This window comes from Chinchilla lanigera, unplaced genomic scaffold (assembly GCF_000276665.1).
Source record: "Chinchilla lanigera isolate Chin_1 unplaced genomic scaffold, ChiLan1.0 scaffold00112, whole genome shotgun sequence".
NCBI lineage: Eukaryota > Metazoa > Chordata > Mammalia > Rodentia > Chinchillidae > Chinchilla > Chinchilla lanigera.
The window spans coordinates 1,209,410-1,216,878 of NW_004955513.1; positions in this window are offsets into that span (position 1 = coordinate 1,209,410).

Here is a 7,469-nt window from a genome sequence, read left to right on the forward strand (position 1 = left end):
GGGGCCTGGAGGTAGCCGGGCCGGCGGCGGGGACGGGAAGGAGTCGGGTGGGCGGGGCCGGGAGGAAGCGGGCGCGAGGCCGTTGGCGCGGCCGTTGGCGAGGCAGGAGGGTGCCATCTGCACTGGCCTCTGCGAACAGCGCCGCTCCAGGGCCCTGCGCCCTCCTGGGACCGGGTTCCTGCTCCTGTCCGCACCCCGACCCCCACGTGCCCTCGAGGCCACAGCCTGGGCCTGCCTCGCGCAGCAGTCCAGGTTCCCAGCGCACCTCTCTGGAGCGCCTGGCGGCTCCCAGCCCCTCCCGTCCTTCGGGCAGGGCGGGAGGTCAGATCAGAGGAGGCTGGGCTTTGCCGGCAGTTGAGTGCCTAGAAGGCAGCGCGCTGTCCGGACGCCAGGGCCGACCCTGAGTGGGAGAGACGCGTGGGGTGCTCTGATCTCCTGTCTCCAAGCCGTCCGCAAGGCGCCCGGCGCCGAGCCAACCCGTGCTGACGCTGGCGTCTCTGGTCAACTCCGAAACACTCTCCCCAGAACAGGGCCCTGGCCTCCTGATCCCCGCGGCTAGCAGAGCCGCGTGACGGGAGCTGGAGCTCCAGTGTGGCCTGCGGGCACCGGGACCCCACGCTGTCCGCTATGCTGAAGGGCCCGCGGCGGGCCAGGAGCCAGGCCCGAGTGACGCGGGGTTCAGATTCACCCGGCTGAAGCCCTGGCCAGCGTGGGGACCCCTCTGCCTCTTTGCTGGGTTCGGAAGCACGGTCTGCGCCTCGAGGTCCCTGCATGAAGCCAGCAGCTTGGCCGCCGGGCCCGGGGGGACTGAGTTCTCATGCCTGGGTTCCTTTTCTGTCTGTCCACACCCGGTTACTGTTTTCCTATTTCCGGTTTCTTTCTTGCAGAACTGGAGATTGAATCCAGGGCCTTCACACTGAGCTCCATCCCCAGCCCTTTATTCTTTTTCATTTTGAGATCTGGTCTGGCTAAGTCACTAAGTTTCCCAGGGTGAGCTTGAAATTGGGAACTTCCTGCCTCAGCCTCCCAGAGTGCAGGGATTACAGCCATGTGTCACCATGCCCAGGTGATTTCTTATATTCTTTTTGCTTTGTTTTGCTTTTTGAGACAGGGCCTCACTATGTAGCCCAGGCTGGCCTTGAACTCAGTATGCGGTCCATGCTGGCCTCAAGCTCTACAATCCTCCTGCCTTAGCTTCCTGAGTACCTGGGGTTACAAACAGATACTCATGCCTGCCTCCCTCTTTTTATTTATTTGTTTATTTATTTATTTTTGTCTTTTTTTTGTTTTTGTTTTTTTCCAGTACCAGGAATTGAACTCACGACCTTGTGCTTGCCAGGCAGGCGCTGTGCCGCTGAGCTAAATCCCCAGCCCCCTATTTTTGTCTTTTTGAGACAGGGTCTTGTTATGTAGTTCAGGCTGGTCTTGAGCTTACTTTGTAGCCCAGGCTTTCTTGAACTCACAAGGATCCTCCTGCCTCAGCCTCCTGAGTGCTGGGATCGCAGGCGTGTGCCACCATGCTTGGCCTCCTCTTTTTATTTTTATTTTTATTTTATTTTTTTTTTTTTTTTGGTTTTTCTCCGGTACCGGGAACCGAACTCACGACCTTGCGCTTGCCAGGCAGGCGCTTTGCCGCTGAGCTAAATCCCCAGCCCCCCTCCTCTTTTTATTTTTAATGTCAGTTTCTAGTATAGGGGTTTTTAAGTCAAGTGTGGTGGGGCACATTTATCATCCCACCACTGGGGAGGCTGAGGCAGGAAGACCTCCACAAGTTGGAGGCCAGCCTGGACTACATATGGAGACCCTGTTTCAAAAAGCAGAACAAAATAAAAAGTAGCATAGGGTTTCTGGAGTGTGAGGAGCAGCTCAGTCTATACCCTACACGGGCACAACCCCAGGGAATCATTTCCCCACCCCAGCATGGCTAACTGCTCAGCTCAGCGTCCTCACCACCTCCTCTGAGCCACAGTCTGTTCATGTCTTCGTCCCTCTTCTGGCCTCACAGCTGCAGGCTTCATGTCCTGTCCGTCTGGGGACACAAGCGACGTCCCCCTGGGCCTCCTGGCTGTTTCCTGACCACTTGCCAGTGGCCAGGACTGCCAGGGGCCGTGTCATGCGTTTTCCTGGCACTTCTGGGTGACTCTGTCGGCCCCCTGCTTCAGAGTCTGTACCATGGTACACCTCAGGGAATGTTTGTGTACCTGATTAATTGATGGATTGATTTGGGGGTTTTGTTTGTTTGCTTGCTTTTTTAAAAATCAGTTACATTTATTGGTACATTTTAGGTATGCATAATGATCACATTGGTCATGTCTGTTTGCTGTTTTGGGGTCTTGCTATATAGTCCAGACTGGCCTCGAATTCCTGGCAACCTTTCTACCCCAGTCTCCCCAGTGCTGGGATTGCTTGTAGGTGTATGTCACCTGCCTGGCCCATGCACCTTATTTATTTATTAACTTACTTACTTACTTATTTTGTTTTTTTAAAGACAAGGCCTCACTATCTAGTCCAGGCTGGCCTTGAACATGTGGCAGCCTTCCTGCCTCAGCCTCCCATGTGCTAGGATTACAGGTGTGCACCACCATGCCCAGCGTGCATATTATTTTAAATCTTAGGAAATTTCACAGGAACATGGACATTTCTAGCTTCCTGGGGTAGGGTGCATCTATAAACACAAAGATCTAGCCGCCAGGGCCCTGCTTGCCTGTCACAAACACACCCCGCCCCTCCCAGTCGTCACCATCCGCCCTCCTGTCATGGCCAAAGCATTGCCACTCCCCCTGCACCCCAGGGTCCCCAGCTTGGTGAGGCACCGCCGGTCCCCAGCAGGCGCTGTTCTGTTCTACAGTGCCCACAACGCAGGGTCCCGCCAAACCAGGCATCCGACCTGAGGACGCGGCTGTGGGCAAACGGGTGAATTATTAACCGGGCGGCGACGCTGGGACACCTGAACCGGCGGGACAGGGCCGAGCGCCATGGACACAGGTGGGGCTGCGGGACCGGGTGCAGTGAGGCGGGGGCCCTGAGCCGGGGACACTGAGACCCTCAGAGGGGACAGGGTGGCTGGGGCTCCGGGAGTGCAGGCGCTGCGTGGTGGGGGGATCTGGGGGCCTTGCAGCGCCCTCCCTGCCACGTCTGCCCTGGTTGCTTTGTTCGGCGGTGGCCAGGCTGGGTCCTCTGGGAGGGATGGGGGGCCCTCGGGAATGCAGATCAGGAGGGAGACAGAGCTCCCGCAGAGGGACCCTGGGGCCGGGCGGCAACTCCTGGCCTGGGCTCCCTGGGCTCCAGCCCCATCCCCGGAGTCCTGGCTTGGGGGACGCGGAGGGGAAAGAGAGGGGCAGAGTCTGGATGGCCCAACCCTGTCCTCCCTGGCCCGCCCGAGCGGGGGAGCCAGGTGAGTGTGCAGGTCCCACCTGCCCAGGGGTGGCCCAGCCCCCAGGATCCCCCAAACCAGCCCTGCCCCCTCCCCGGCCTCTCCTGGCCGCGGTGTCCTCAGGGCTCGGGTGTCGAGAACTCGAGAAGTGTAGATTCTCTTACCCACAGCTCTACCTCCCCGTCGGCCCAAGCCTTGCCCTGGGGGTCAGGGAAACTGCCAGTTTTGTTGTGGTAAATGGGCCGAAGGCTTGGTGTTCCCCTGGCGGCCTGGCCTCCTCCAGGGACCTGAGGCCTTGAGCCCCTGCTGGGAACCTCAGTTCCCTCTCTAAGATGGAGATCACAGAAACAGAAGTGGTTGGGCAGCGCACAGCCTATCATCCCAGCTGCTGGAAAAGCTGAGGCAGGAGGATCTCAAGTTCCAGGCTAGCCTGGATGATTTAGTGAGATTCTGCCTTAAATATTTAAAAAGGGCTGAGGGTGAGGCTCATTAATATAGCTTTTGCCTAGAGGAAACACAAGGGTCTGAGTTACACACACACACACACACACACACACACACACACACACGGGGCCCCTGGGAGATAACCTGAGATAACAAGCAGGCTCACACTGCAGGGTCTGGGGACTGGCAGCCTCTGCCCTGGGTGCTTCCTGTGTGGCCTATCCAGCAGCCTGTCCTTGAACTTGTGATGCTCCTGCCTCAGCCTCCTTGAGTGCTCTATGTGTGTGCCCCGTGCTGGCAGGGGACGGGCACATGACATAGGACCTCCACATGATATCAGGGCGTCCACATGATAATACAGGGGAAATATTAGCACTCCCAGCCTGCTACATGTCTGATACACTGAGTTTATGTTCCCCAAAATCAAAGAGTGAATTCTGAAGAACAGCGGAGGTTCAGAGTAGGAAATATTCTTTGAGAGACAGAGCTCATGAGGGGCAGGAGGGGGCCTGAATGGACACCACGGACCCTACTTTCCAGAGGACATTTTATAGAGCAAAATCACGAGGTGAGTGCTAACCTGGGATCAGCCAAGAAGAGCAAGTCTGCTGCTGAGGTTACGTCAGCCAGTGGGGAGGCCGCTCACGTAGCCAGTGTGCGTGGAGGACAGAGGCGCTTTGGGGAAGAGCTGAGTCAGGGGGTCCTGGTCACCCACGGAGGGGACTGATGTCTATCTAGGCGTTTTGGCCCAGGGGATACCAGTTACAGTCTATCGCTTATCCCTGGGGGAGGCGTGCAGGCCTGGTCCTGCCGTCTTTATCTTGAGGTCTGGCCTCCTGCAAATGGGCCTCTGGCCACAGCTGTGATCCGTCCTCGTCTTCTGCATTGAGTCCCTGGAGGGCCCGGGCCTGTCTGACTTCCTGGAATATTTCTACCTAACTGAGCTACCATACAAACACTTATTTAAAGTCCCCCCCCACCCTGGGTGTGGTGGCGCATGCCTAGAATCCCAGCACTTGGGAGGCTGAGGCAGGAGGATCAACACAAGTTTGAAACCAGCTTGGGCTACATAGTTTTGTTTAATGTTTTAACTTTGAGGTATAATCCAAGCCCACCAAACTGCACTTATTTAAAACATGTGTTCTGATCATTTGAAATGTGATGCACCCACGAAGCTGTCACTCTGTCAAGATGAACAGTGACATTCCTGAGAGTTTCTTTCTTTCTTTCTTTCTTTCTTTCTTTCTTTCTTTCTTTCTTTCTTTCTTTCTTTCTTTCTTTCTTTCTTTTTTTCTTTTTTGAGACAGGGTCTTGCTATGCAGTTCAGGCTGGCTTTGAGCTCACTGTGTAGCCCAGGCTGGCCTCGAACTTGCAAAGATCCTCCTGCCTCAGCCTCCTGAGTGCAGGGATTACAGACGTGCACCACTACACCCAGCTCCCTGAGAGTTTCTGGCCCTTTGGTAATTCCTCTCCACACCCGGCCCTGGGCAGCCGTTGCTCCTCTTTCCTCATGACAGACGGTTTCCTAGAACTTAATCTCAGCAGAGTTGGTTGGCAGTTGATTTCTATTTAATGGCTTCTTTTACCCAACATAATGCTTGTGAGATTTATCTGTGTTTTGTATCAAGTGTTCATTCCCTTTTTTTGCGGTACTTTGGGTGGAATCCAGGGCCTGTTCACTGAACAACATCCTCAGCCCTTTATTTAGTTTTTATTTTGAGACGGTGTCTCACCAAGTTGTTCACCCTGGGCCGCAACCGGTGATCCTCTTGCCTCTGCCTCCAGGAATGCCGGGTCACAGGTGTGCAGCCCTGCCCCCGGCTGAGATCATTCCCTTTCGTCGTGTGGTGTTTCTGTGGTTACCTGCAGCGAATCTTCACCTCCAAATCAAGTCGACGGTGGTTTTCCTCAGGGTTTCTGGCCAGGGAGCGGACTGTGGCGTAGCTGGTGCCGGGGGCCGAGGGCTCGACTCCTGGCTCACAGGCTGGCATCGGCAAATCTGGCTCCTGGGTTAGGGTGAGGAGGGCCTGGGTGTCACATACCAAGCCAGAGGCCGTCCTCGGGGTGCTCACGACTGCCACCTGCTTCTGTCTGGAGCTGCTGTTTTTGTTTTGCTTTTAATTCATTTTTGGTTTTTTGAGACAGGGTCTTGCTGTGTAGCCCAGGCTAGTCTCATGGTATGTTCCACTGTGCCCCATTTTAGAGTTCCTGTTTTTAAAATCTAAGCCAGGCCAGGTACTGAGGTGCAGGATCATCATCCCAGCACTCGGGAGGCTGAGGTGGGAGGATGGAGGCCCGTTCAAGGCCCTTTGGTCATGTTCTGTCCCTGAGTAAGTCACACAGGGAAGCCCACGTCCCAGGGGGCGCTGCCTTGAGCTCCAGTAGCAGGGCTGGGTCACAGGGCCACGCCCCTTACGTGGGGACAGCACGGAGATGCGCCTGCTCGATTTCAGGGACAGGCGCGCTGTCCCGAGGGCTGTCGTACATGGAGATGCTGCCACACTCGTGTGCAGAAGGCCCCGTGTGGGCGCGTGTTTCCTTTCTCTTGAGGGGAGAGCTGCGTTCTGTGGCAGGCCTGGCTGGTCTGTGTGTCTGTTTTGTAGTACTGGGTATTTAACATAGGGAGCGTTGAGTTATATCCCTAGCCCTTTTTTATTTTATTTTATTTTATTTTATTTTATTATTTTATTTTATTTTATTTTGTCTTTTTGAGACAGGGTCTCTCTATGCAGTTCAGGCTGGCCTTCAGCTCACTTTGTATCCCAGGCTGGTCTTGAACTTGCAACGATCCTCCTGCCTCATCCTCCCGAGTGCTGGGATTACAGGCGTGCGCCACCACGTCCAGCTAATTTTTTTTTTTTTTTCCCATTACCGGGATTTTTTTTTTTTTTTTTCCCATTACCGGGAATCAAACTCACGACCTTGCGCTTGCCAGGCAGGTGCTGTGCCGCTGAGCTAAATCCCCAGCCATCCCTAGCCCTTTAAAAAATTATTATTATTAATTATTACCATTATTATTATTATTATTATTTTTTATTTTGAGACTGGTCTCACTGTGTAGTCCAGGCTGGCCTCAGTCAGTCAGTTTTAAAATTTCAGTTGTAACGAACTTCAGTTCAAAACTTGCCTGTGGTCCTTTTTCAAATGCACTGGTTCTCTGCTGAGCAGCTGTCCCAGGCAGAGGTGGGTACAGTGAAGTCTCTTCTGATGTTGCCAACATCCGGGCACTTTTGGAGTGGGCTCTGCTGGGCCCTTCCTCGCTGAGTCTGGGCTGACCCTGGCCTGGGCCCTGGGTGTTGGGCGGTCTATGGCCCTGAAGACGCCAGCTTCGGTCACTGTGGCAGCAGGGGTCCAGCTGGCGCCGGACAACTTCGTGCCCCACCTCTGTGGCTGGCAGGTCGCATGACACCGTCTGGGGTGCCAGGCTGGGTTTGTCCCTATCAGGTGCAGCTCGCGGTGAGCCCAGGACCTGAGGGCTCCGCGTGGAGTGACAACTCAGGCGGGACCAGAACGTGACTTTGGGTGGTGAATCCGAGCCAGCCCCGGGCACACCGCGCTGCTCGGGTCCCTCGCAGGCCCCGGGGACCCCTCCACCGCCCTCGCGTCTCCACGGGCCGGCGCTCCTGCCGGCCACGTCGGCACGGCCACGGCC